The following is a 9,459-nucleotide window of genomic DNA, read 5'->3' on the forward strand; positions in this document are numbered from 1 at the left end:
GGGACATTGTTCTCGTATGGCTGGGCATCTTGGGGTGCAGCGCTCCTTAGCCCTCATTTCTCGTTACTATTGGTGGCCGGATCTGGTCCAAGACGTACAGGATTTTGTGGGTTCCTGCACCTCCTGTGCTCGTAATAAGCCATCCCGCCTCAAACCTGCTGGTCTTCTGATGCCATTGCCGATACCCAGTTGCCCGTGGACTCACGTGGCCATGGACTTTGTCACGGACCTTTACTGTTCCTCTGGGAATACTGTCATCTGGGTGGTAATTGATCGGTTCTCCAAAATGTCTCATTTTGTTCCACTGCCAGGTCTACTGTCTGCTCCTCGCCTTGCCAGCCTGTTCTTCACTCACATCTTCCGGCTTCATGGTCTTCCCTGGCACATAGTATCTGACCGTGGGGTTCAGTTTGTTTCCCGGTTCTGGCGTTCTCTGTGCAGCAAACTCCAGGAGAAATTGGACTTTTCTTCAGCGTATCACCCTCAGTGTAATGGACAAGTCGAGAGGGTTAATTAGATCCTAGGCTGTTATCTCTGCCATTTCGTCTCCGCCCGACAGGACGACTGGTCCACTCTGCTCCCATGGGCAGAGTTCTCCTACAACTCCCTGGACTCTGAGTCTGCCGGTGCTACTCCTTTCTTCGTTGTCTATGGGAGACATCCACGACCACCTCTTCCTCTCTCCGTGTCTGCTGATGTTCCTGCTATGGAAGAGTTGGTAGAAGACCATAAATCCATCTGGGAACAGACTCATCAGTCTTTACTCAAGCTGACAAGAAACACAGGTCTCCTCCCATATTCTCTCCAGGTGACTAAGTGTGGCTGTCATCCAAGTATGTTCGCTTGAAGATCCCCAGTTAAAGCTGGGCCCATATTTTCTGGGACTGTTTGAGGTGTTACAGGGCATTAATCCAGTGGCGTATAAACTCCGCCTTCCTCCTACTATGCGCATCCCATGGCTGTTCGCACCATCGCTTGTCTTAGTTCCACCCTCCTGGCTTCGCCCCCAAGTTCCTATCGGTGCAGAGTTCAACACACAACACATTGGTATGGGAGCAACTTCATTTGTGTGGGAGCGACCACAATGCTGCATTCGCTGTACAGAGCGAGGACTGACGGGAGTTCTGTAGGGCTCAGGCAAAAGTTATAGTGTAGGGTGATTCAGAGCACCTAGGATCCAGTGTCTTCACCCTTCGACCAACGAATCAGAAGACTGGTGAGACCTGAACCTTTTTATTATAAAAATGTTTTCTGTGTTCTGAACCTCAGGTCATAGGAGCTTGGCTTCTGGTATGGCTGTTTGTATCTTTTACTCATGTGCCGAAAAACCTCACCTCGGCTTTTACTCAAGTCAAGAAAAAAAACAAATAGTGTACCTTCTGACGTCAACCCACCTCTTCCCCCCTGGCAGGTCCTCTCCTAGAAAGCACAGTGGCCCCACGCTGTGCGTATGAGGGATTGTGACTAGAGATGGGCAAATCGATTCTAACGAAGTGGAATTCATTTAGAATTTCAGGAAAACTGGTTCTGCACAAATCTAAAGTTTAAAGTGATTTGTGGGAACAAAATAGCAAAGTGGCTGCAACCACAACATGTTACATGGGGCAGAGAACTCTGGGAAGAAAAAAAGGAGCATCCTCGATCACAACTGCAGACATGTAAGCCAATCAGCGACCGGCAGCTTATGTGATGTCACAGCCCTATAAAAACAGACAGCCATTTGCAATCCCATCATTTCACACTGCATGTGCTGTCTCTAACGTCAAGCTGCATGTACTCAGTAGCTGATGAAATGATTTTTGCTCAATTCTTTTTTGTTGCTAATGTTGATATCAAGAAATTTGTGTCAAATCAACATAGTTGATGTAGTGATTTTTGCTCAAAGTCCAAGGTGTCAGTTTTTGGGGTTCTGTATTCCCCAAATTTCAATGCTTTTTTGTTGCTAAAGTAGATATCAAGAAATTTGTGTCAAATCAACATAGTGCACTCTTTGATGTTATAGTGGGATCTTGGCCCTCAGCTCAGTCCTTTCGAGCTGGCACAGACGTTACCTTGTCAGGCTGCGTTCCCGCTTCGCTTCTTTGGTGAAGTTGGCCCCTGTAAGAGCCCATGGAATTGAAGAGTGAAGCGATTCTAAGAGCGGCGGCTGTCATGTGTGTGTCATACTAAAACACAGCATTGTTTGAAGACCAAACCAAGCTCCCTATAAATTTGAGCATGGCACAACGTTCTACAACACCCTACAGGTGGGCTATATACTATAGGGACTGGCAGGCTATATACTGGGGAGGCTGTGACCAATGAATTTGCCACCCTTGGCTTATACTCGAGTCAATAGGTTTTTCCATTTTTTGTGTTAAAATTAGGGATCTTGGTTTATACTCGGTTGGCTTATACTTGGAGTATAAACAGTAATTTTGTAAATCTATGAAAACATTATAAAACCTATACACATTTGGTATCCCCTTGATTGCACTGACCCAAAGAATAAAGTAGAAATGTCATTGGGGTGCACAGTGAAATCTGTAAAATCCAAGCCCACAAGAATACAGCGCAAATGCGCTTTTTCACCAATTTCCCAGTACATGGCATGGAATATTAAATTCAGTCACTATGAAGTAAAATTTGAGATGCAGAAAACAAGCCTTGACACAGCTCTTTGCATGGAAAAATAAAAAAGTTATAGATTTTTGAAGGTGGGGAGTGAAAAATAGAAATGCAAAAACCAAAAAGGACCTTGGCGTTAAGGGGTTAAAAGTTATATTTTAAATTGTGTACACATCCTGCTATAAATAATTGTTGATTTCTTGGATGTGGTAGGCCCTGGTGTCCTTTTGTGGCATTACGCCGTATGTAGGACTATTTCCAGTCTTTCTGCTACTATTGGCATTGACCCAGCAAAAAAAAGTTTTGTTAAACTATGTTTAAATGTAAATTATGTTCTACAATAAACACAGAAAAATTTTATTCTAAAAAACGTCAGATTTATGTTCTTTTTTTAAACATACCGCACAGAAAGAGTAAATAAAAGTTAATTAGTAGGACATTTCAATCCCAAAATGATCCTATTAAAAACTACACTTCGTCCCAAAAAGAACAGGGCCCCATTCTCTGTCTAGAATTATAGTACGGCCCCTTTCACACGCGCAGAACTTGCATTGCGCTCTGACCAATTGTAATCAACAGTTTTTTTCATACTTGCAATTTTTCTCATGCACACACGCAAATTTTTTTTTTAACGCGTGTTTAAATTTCAGCTTAATTTGAAAAAAAAAAAACGGTTCGTGGATAAGTTGTTAAGAAATCACACAACAAAATATTTATTTTCAGATTTTCCTTTAAAGAATCACACTGAAATATTAACTTCCAAGAAATCAGTCTCTTGGGTTGAAATTACTTTCCATTGAGGAATCTACAGAAGGCGGCAGCACATCACACCAGCAAATTATATCTAGAGAGACGCCCTGCAAGCCCAGCGGAGGGAGTTCTGATTGATGGATCTGCTGAACTGTATTGTCAGAACCAGCGTTTCTTTTACAAGTACTATTAATTAAAATGCAAGCTGCCGGCAGTATTAATCACGATGCTAAAAGGATATTGATGTCAGGTAGAGAGATAATAGTGGTAGGGATCTGGAGAATGCTGATACATATCACTCTGTATTTTTCTACAATTCTAGTAAATATTGATCTTGTATTCACATTAAAATGTTGAGTGGATTCTCTCTTTCTACCCTGAAAAAAAAAAAATCAATAAGTAATTGATGGAGCGGAATGTAAGAGTTATGGCTCTACATTGTATCTTGTACTCAGACAACATTACCTTACTACACCCGGTTACTCAGGACCATGACATCCCAGCTGATGACTATACACAAGAGGTGGACCAGCACTGCCCAACAGTAACCACTGATCAAAACATGCCAAAATATATAATCAAAAGCCACAAAAAGAACAGAGGCATGAAAAATAGATCAAACAAATAATATCTTTATTAATAGAAAAATACACCACAAAACATGCTTAAAAACCTTTAAAAATTGTGAACAAAGTCACAAATGAATGACATCCTCGGGAAAGTGCTCAAAACTTGATAATGTGCGGTGTTCCCGGAACTCCAGCTCCCCCAATGTACAGAAATAAATATTATAAATGGTGAGCTAATCAAATCTTTAGACAAGTCCATAGAAATGCAGGATAACAACAAAAAGAGGGGTCAAACACAATAATGGATGGACACACAATTCAAGGATCAGCACAGAACCATGTACAAATAAGAAAGTTGTATACCCAAATGCTCAGGTCAAGAGAGCGGGGTGCTGGGGATAGATTCCCCACACGTATCGCTACCTCGTGGTAGCTTCCTCAGGGGTAATCTGTTGGTGTGATGCAAGCTTCTTTTATGCTCCCACTCATAGCATCAACTTCCTGTGTTGACCTGAAGTACTATGTGTGCCCATTAAATCAGTCCGTGTGGAAACAGTGATGCCTGCACAGTGCACATTTGACCGGAAGTACTATGTGCACCCGTTAAATCAGTCCATGTGGAAACAGTGATGCCTGCACAGTGCACATTTGACCGGAAGTACTATGTGCGCCTGTTAAATCTGTCCATATGGAAACAGTGATGCCTTCACAGTGAACATTTGACCAGAAGTGCTATTTGCGCCCATTAAATCAGTCCATATGGAAACAGTGATACCTGCACGGAAGTACTATGTGTGCCCATTAAATCAGTCCGTGTGGAAACAGTGATGCCTGCACAGTACACATTTGGATTGCCGTGACATGATAGTACCTAGCTCATGCGCAATGAATGCGTTTCACACATATGTATCAGTCACAGATAAGAGTAAGGGCGCAAACATGGACCAAGATACAGGGAATTATAGGTGACCAATTATTAGTGCTTTTAAAATATGCACACCAAATTAGGATGAGGTGTTAATGACAAAATTAAATCCTCTAACGCTGCTCTAAAAATTGTGTATGCACATACACCAATAAAATCTCCAGGAAACAAATTAATGAATGATGATAAATTAATAAATAAATAAATAATGAACACACTCACAGACATCCACCTCATGGGCCCATGAGCCATTCACACCATAAACACTCCATGCATACCACACAAATATAATCCCAGATGACGTCACTTTATTAGTATAAATAGCTCAATGTTCAGGTTATATACATAAGCGAATACCAAAAGATGAGTCAAATGTCCAAGGACATCGTTTACAGCTAAATTCACACTACCGTTCCTTCCCTCTGTAAAAAAAAGTGAAGAATTAATTTTTAACAGAGTGTCAGTTAAAAATTCCATCGACATTAAAGTCAACTTTTTGTCATTCGTTATGGTCAGTTTGGCAGGTATCCGTTATCCATGCGTTTTTTCCCAAACGGAGGAAAAGTACTGAAGCCTCGGCACAGGGCACAGGCTTCGGCACAGGGAGGTACGCGCTCGGTGCTTACCATGCGCGCGGCTCTCCTTCACTTCCTATGTAGCCGCGCGCACGGTCACGCGCATGGTAAGCGCCGAGCGCGTACCTCCCTGCGCCGAAGCAGCTTCGGCTATAAAGTTTAAAAAGTGTTTTAAACTGCGATACAGCGGTTTAAATCACTAACAAAAATAAGCTCCAGCACCAGCTCACCCTGAGCTGGTGCTCGGTATTTCCTTCTTATACCTGCCACTTCAAGTGGTAGGTTTCCTTTAAGGAGGGAAGGAACGGTAGTGGGAAATGAGCTTTATTTAATAAACAAAAGAGAAAATAAAAACTCTGAATTCCCCACCAAAGCTGTATATTGAACATGGCCTCCATCTTTAAAGACACCATATTGGATTAGGGACAAGTAATCCTTTTAGGATGGTGGTCATGAAACTGGGGGGGATTTATCTCTTCTTAGTTTTTCTGGGTTTTGAACTTTTTAAAATTTATCCTAGAGGTTGATATATCAGGAAGCTGAGCTTGTGGGGCTTTTGTGACTTTTCATTAAAAACTCACACAAAAATCGCAAACGCAAACCCCTTCTAAAGTTTTGCTATGCCTAATCAGGAATAGAATTTATTTGCGACTTTTTACCACATTTTTGTGCCAAAATTGCAACTTTTTCATTTGTTCACATCTGTAGTTTAAACCCTTCGTGTTGAAGCCTTTTTTAATTTTTTCAACTTTCCATCCCATGTGCTGGCAAGCTGGAAAAAAATTCCAAATGTGGTGAAATTGGCAAAAAAACATTTGTACCATTTTCGTGAGGTCTTGGTTTTTATGACTTTCACTGTGTGCTCCAAATGATACTCCAAATGATAAGATGCAATTTTATTTGTTTTCCCTGCCCTTGACCCCAGAACTTATTTTAAGTGACTAACCCTTTAAACTTTCTGTGTTGATAATAAATCTGATGATAACAATCAATTTGTGAGACAATTCAGATTCTTTGAACTGCTATATGACCACCTTCTCATTGAAAAACTTGCTCTTGAGCCGATATGGTGACTTTGAGGATGCTGACCATGTTCTGAACATAGCACACCTGGGCATCCTCGACCATTACTTGCTGAGGGAATCAGATTTGTCATTTTTGGTTCTGAAATAAAAGGGTCTTGAGACATATACGTGAAAAAAACATGAAGTTTTCAGAAGTTGGTGATTAAAAAGAGGTCTACAGATACACTATATTACAACAATGAAGAATGTAAATATTGCTACTCCTCGTACTTATGTATATACATATGTATACAAAAAGATCTGTCCATCAGTGTTGTGTGGTTGGGAAAATAAGAACCAACTCATATTACAGTATTTGTAGAGGTAGGTTCTCATGAGGCAGTCCAATAGCTGTGAGTTCTGGACATAGATTTCCGTAGCTGGATCATCTGCTGAAAGCACAATTTGGCAGAGAATAAAGCTATAAATATATTTGACATATTCTTGGGTTGCACAAGGCCCCTATAACAGCTGCAAATCCACCAGAGCTATGGGCCTAATGACTTGTATAAATAGCAGCATCAATCAATATACCGTAATGCTGTTATTTCAGGCCATGTTGGGTAGACCTCGTATTCTATATTATGTAAAGATTAAGAGTTCCTGGTTGACCTTGTGATGGTTAAAATCATAAAGATATCATAAACCTATACTGACTTTAGGAACAGATGTCACCTATTTAAACTTTACTATAACCATTCATACAGTAGGTGGATATCATAGAGCTTAACTAACCATATAAATAACAAAGATACCAAAATGAATTAAACCAGAATACTATAAGTGATTATATCAGGTCAGGAGGGGGAAAGAGATCCCTGATACAATACTCCAGCTGTCCCTGCCTACTTGATAATAGCTGTAGATGAAGGCTCCCAAGTGGGCAACATTCAAAACACTGAATAGGGAAAGGGTGGAGAGAAAGCCAAAGTCATGGTCAGCAAGCCAAGTCAAAACAAGAAACAGAGAGAGTACATCAGAGAGAATATCTTAATTAATAGAGAGATCATTCTGAACTAGAAATCAGGTGGCAAGGCATTTGAATGGGTTGTTATAATACAGGGCAGAAGGAGGCCACTCGAACACATGTCATAATAAAGACACAGGTAACTGGAAAGGAAAAAAAACACAAGGAAGCTTTATGTCTGACTAATGAGATAATTGAGAGATATTTGAGTTAATATTTGTCTAATGAGATAATTGGGAGACATTTGAGTTAAACACTCAAGCTTTTAACATTTTAACTTCAGTTGTGGGAAAAATATTTGAGGGGTTTGTTAAAGATGCTATTTTGAAGTACCACAATGCACCTTAACCTTATAACACAGCAACAGCATAGGTTCATGATAGATCAGTCTGGACAGACTAATTTGATTGGCTTCTATGAGGAGATAAGTTTTAGGCTAAATTCACACTGCTGTTGCCCGCTGTACTGTAGCACGGCGGGCAACGGCAGCGCATGGGGAGAGGAGGTGAGCGCTGCTCACCCCCGCCCCTCTCCATGGGGATGTATGGTGCACGGCGCCGCAATACAGGAAAAGATAGGACACGTCCCCCTTGTGGCAGTGTGAATACAGCCTTAGACTGAGATCGATTATGGATGTTTCTTTGTATATGAGTTATGTTTAGTTTAGAGCTTTAGAGCTCCTGAACTCAAATTTGTGAGTACCACAGGGCACAATCAACAGATCTGTGGTTTGTTATTTGATGTTTGTGTGTCATTGGTGTGCGAGGTATGTATGAGCCCATGCAACTACATAGGGCACAAACCATGTTCATGCGCATGAAGCCTTATATAGATGTGATATGTTTGGTTGTAACTATTATTTCTGCTATTTGTGGCCCGGCGGGGTATGCTGGCACTATCATTGTCAAGTTTTACTGAGGGTGGGGGTGCCATGATTGTGTCTGCCTAGGGCTCCACCTTGCCGCTACTGTATTTATAGTCAATTTCACCACATTTTTAATTTTTCTCTAATGTGAAATATTAATTAGTGCCATTTTTCAGATTTCAAAAGCAGGGGAGCAAAAAACAAAAAGCAAAAATTATAAAAAACTGCTGTGTTTAAAGGGTAAAATTCAGAAAAATTCGTAATTTTAAAAGTTTGAAATGCTATGCTTTCTGGATCGATAGTCAGACCACCCAAATATCTACCTGCTGGCATACTTTTTATGCGTCCTCTCATTTTTCTAGGATGTTATAAGACTTTAGGTGCGATTTTTTAAATTTTAATGAAAATCGTCACATGTAAAGGACAGCTTAAGCTTTCAAGTGACTTTGAGAGGCCTAACTAATAGAAAAAAAAATTAAAATACCCCATTACAGAAATGACACCCCTCAAAATATGTACAACAACTTTTACAAAGTCTGTTAAGCATTGAAATGTTGCACAGGGGTTTAAACAATATGGATGTGTGATTTAGAAACTGTAATTTTTGGGTAAAATACATTCATTTAGGCCAACAATTACACATTCACAATGGATTAAATTATGAAATGCAAAAAGTGTGTTACCCAATTTCTCCTAGTATACCCCATATGTGGTGGTAAACTGTTGTATGGGCACATGGTCTGGCAGTGAATTGAAGCAGTTTTATACAGAGCAGATTTGCCTTGTCACATTCTACAGGCTAAATTTTTTTTTTCTGGTAATGCGAACATATTATTGCTATATGCCTCCCTCCTCCCCTGGTTAAAGACCTTAGAGTCAGTCTCTGCACACTGCTACTTGCCAGCAGGAAGTACCTGTGTCTGAACTGGTCTCGTAATTCAGGCGGAGGGGCAAGAGGCAGAGATCACTGCAGTGTGCAGACAGAAGAAGCTATTCATGAGAAGAATCATCGAAGATTTACAGTTGTATCCAGGGACAACCAAATTGTGCACACCGGGATAGAGACAGGTCGGAATTATATCTGTAAAAAGCTGTATTTTTGTTAATAACAGAATATGTTATTTTGTTATCCTAAGT

The 9,459-nt window shown here is 40.6% G+C and overlaps 1 long non-coding RNA gene across 1 annotated transcript; it reads right to left on the reverse strand.

The window, feature by feature from the left end:
* Positions 1-3,319: 3,319 nt before the first annotated feature.
* On the reverse strand, positions 3,320-4,445 carry LOC140077392 (uncharacterized). The gene is made up of 3 exons (XR_011849780.1): positions 4,290-4,445; positions 3,823-3,908; positions 3,320-3,734 (listed from the first exon to the last, which is right to left on the reverse strand). It is a non-coding gene; the product is annotated as an uncharacterized lncRNA (long non-coding RNA).
* Positions 4,446-9,459: the final 5,014 nt, after the last annotated feature.

Source organism: Engystomops pustulosus, chromosome 9 (genome assembly GCF_040894005.1).
Source record: "Engystomops pustulosus chromosome 9, aEngPut4.maternal, whole genome shotgun sequence".
NCBI lineage: Eukaryota > Metazoa > Chordata > Amphibia > Anura > Leptodactylidae > Engystomops > Engystomops pustulosus.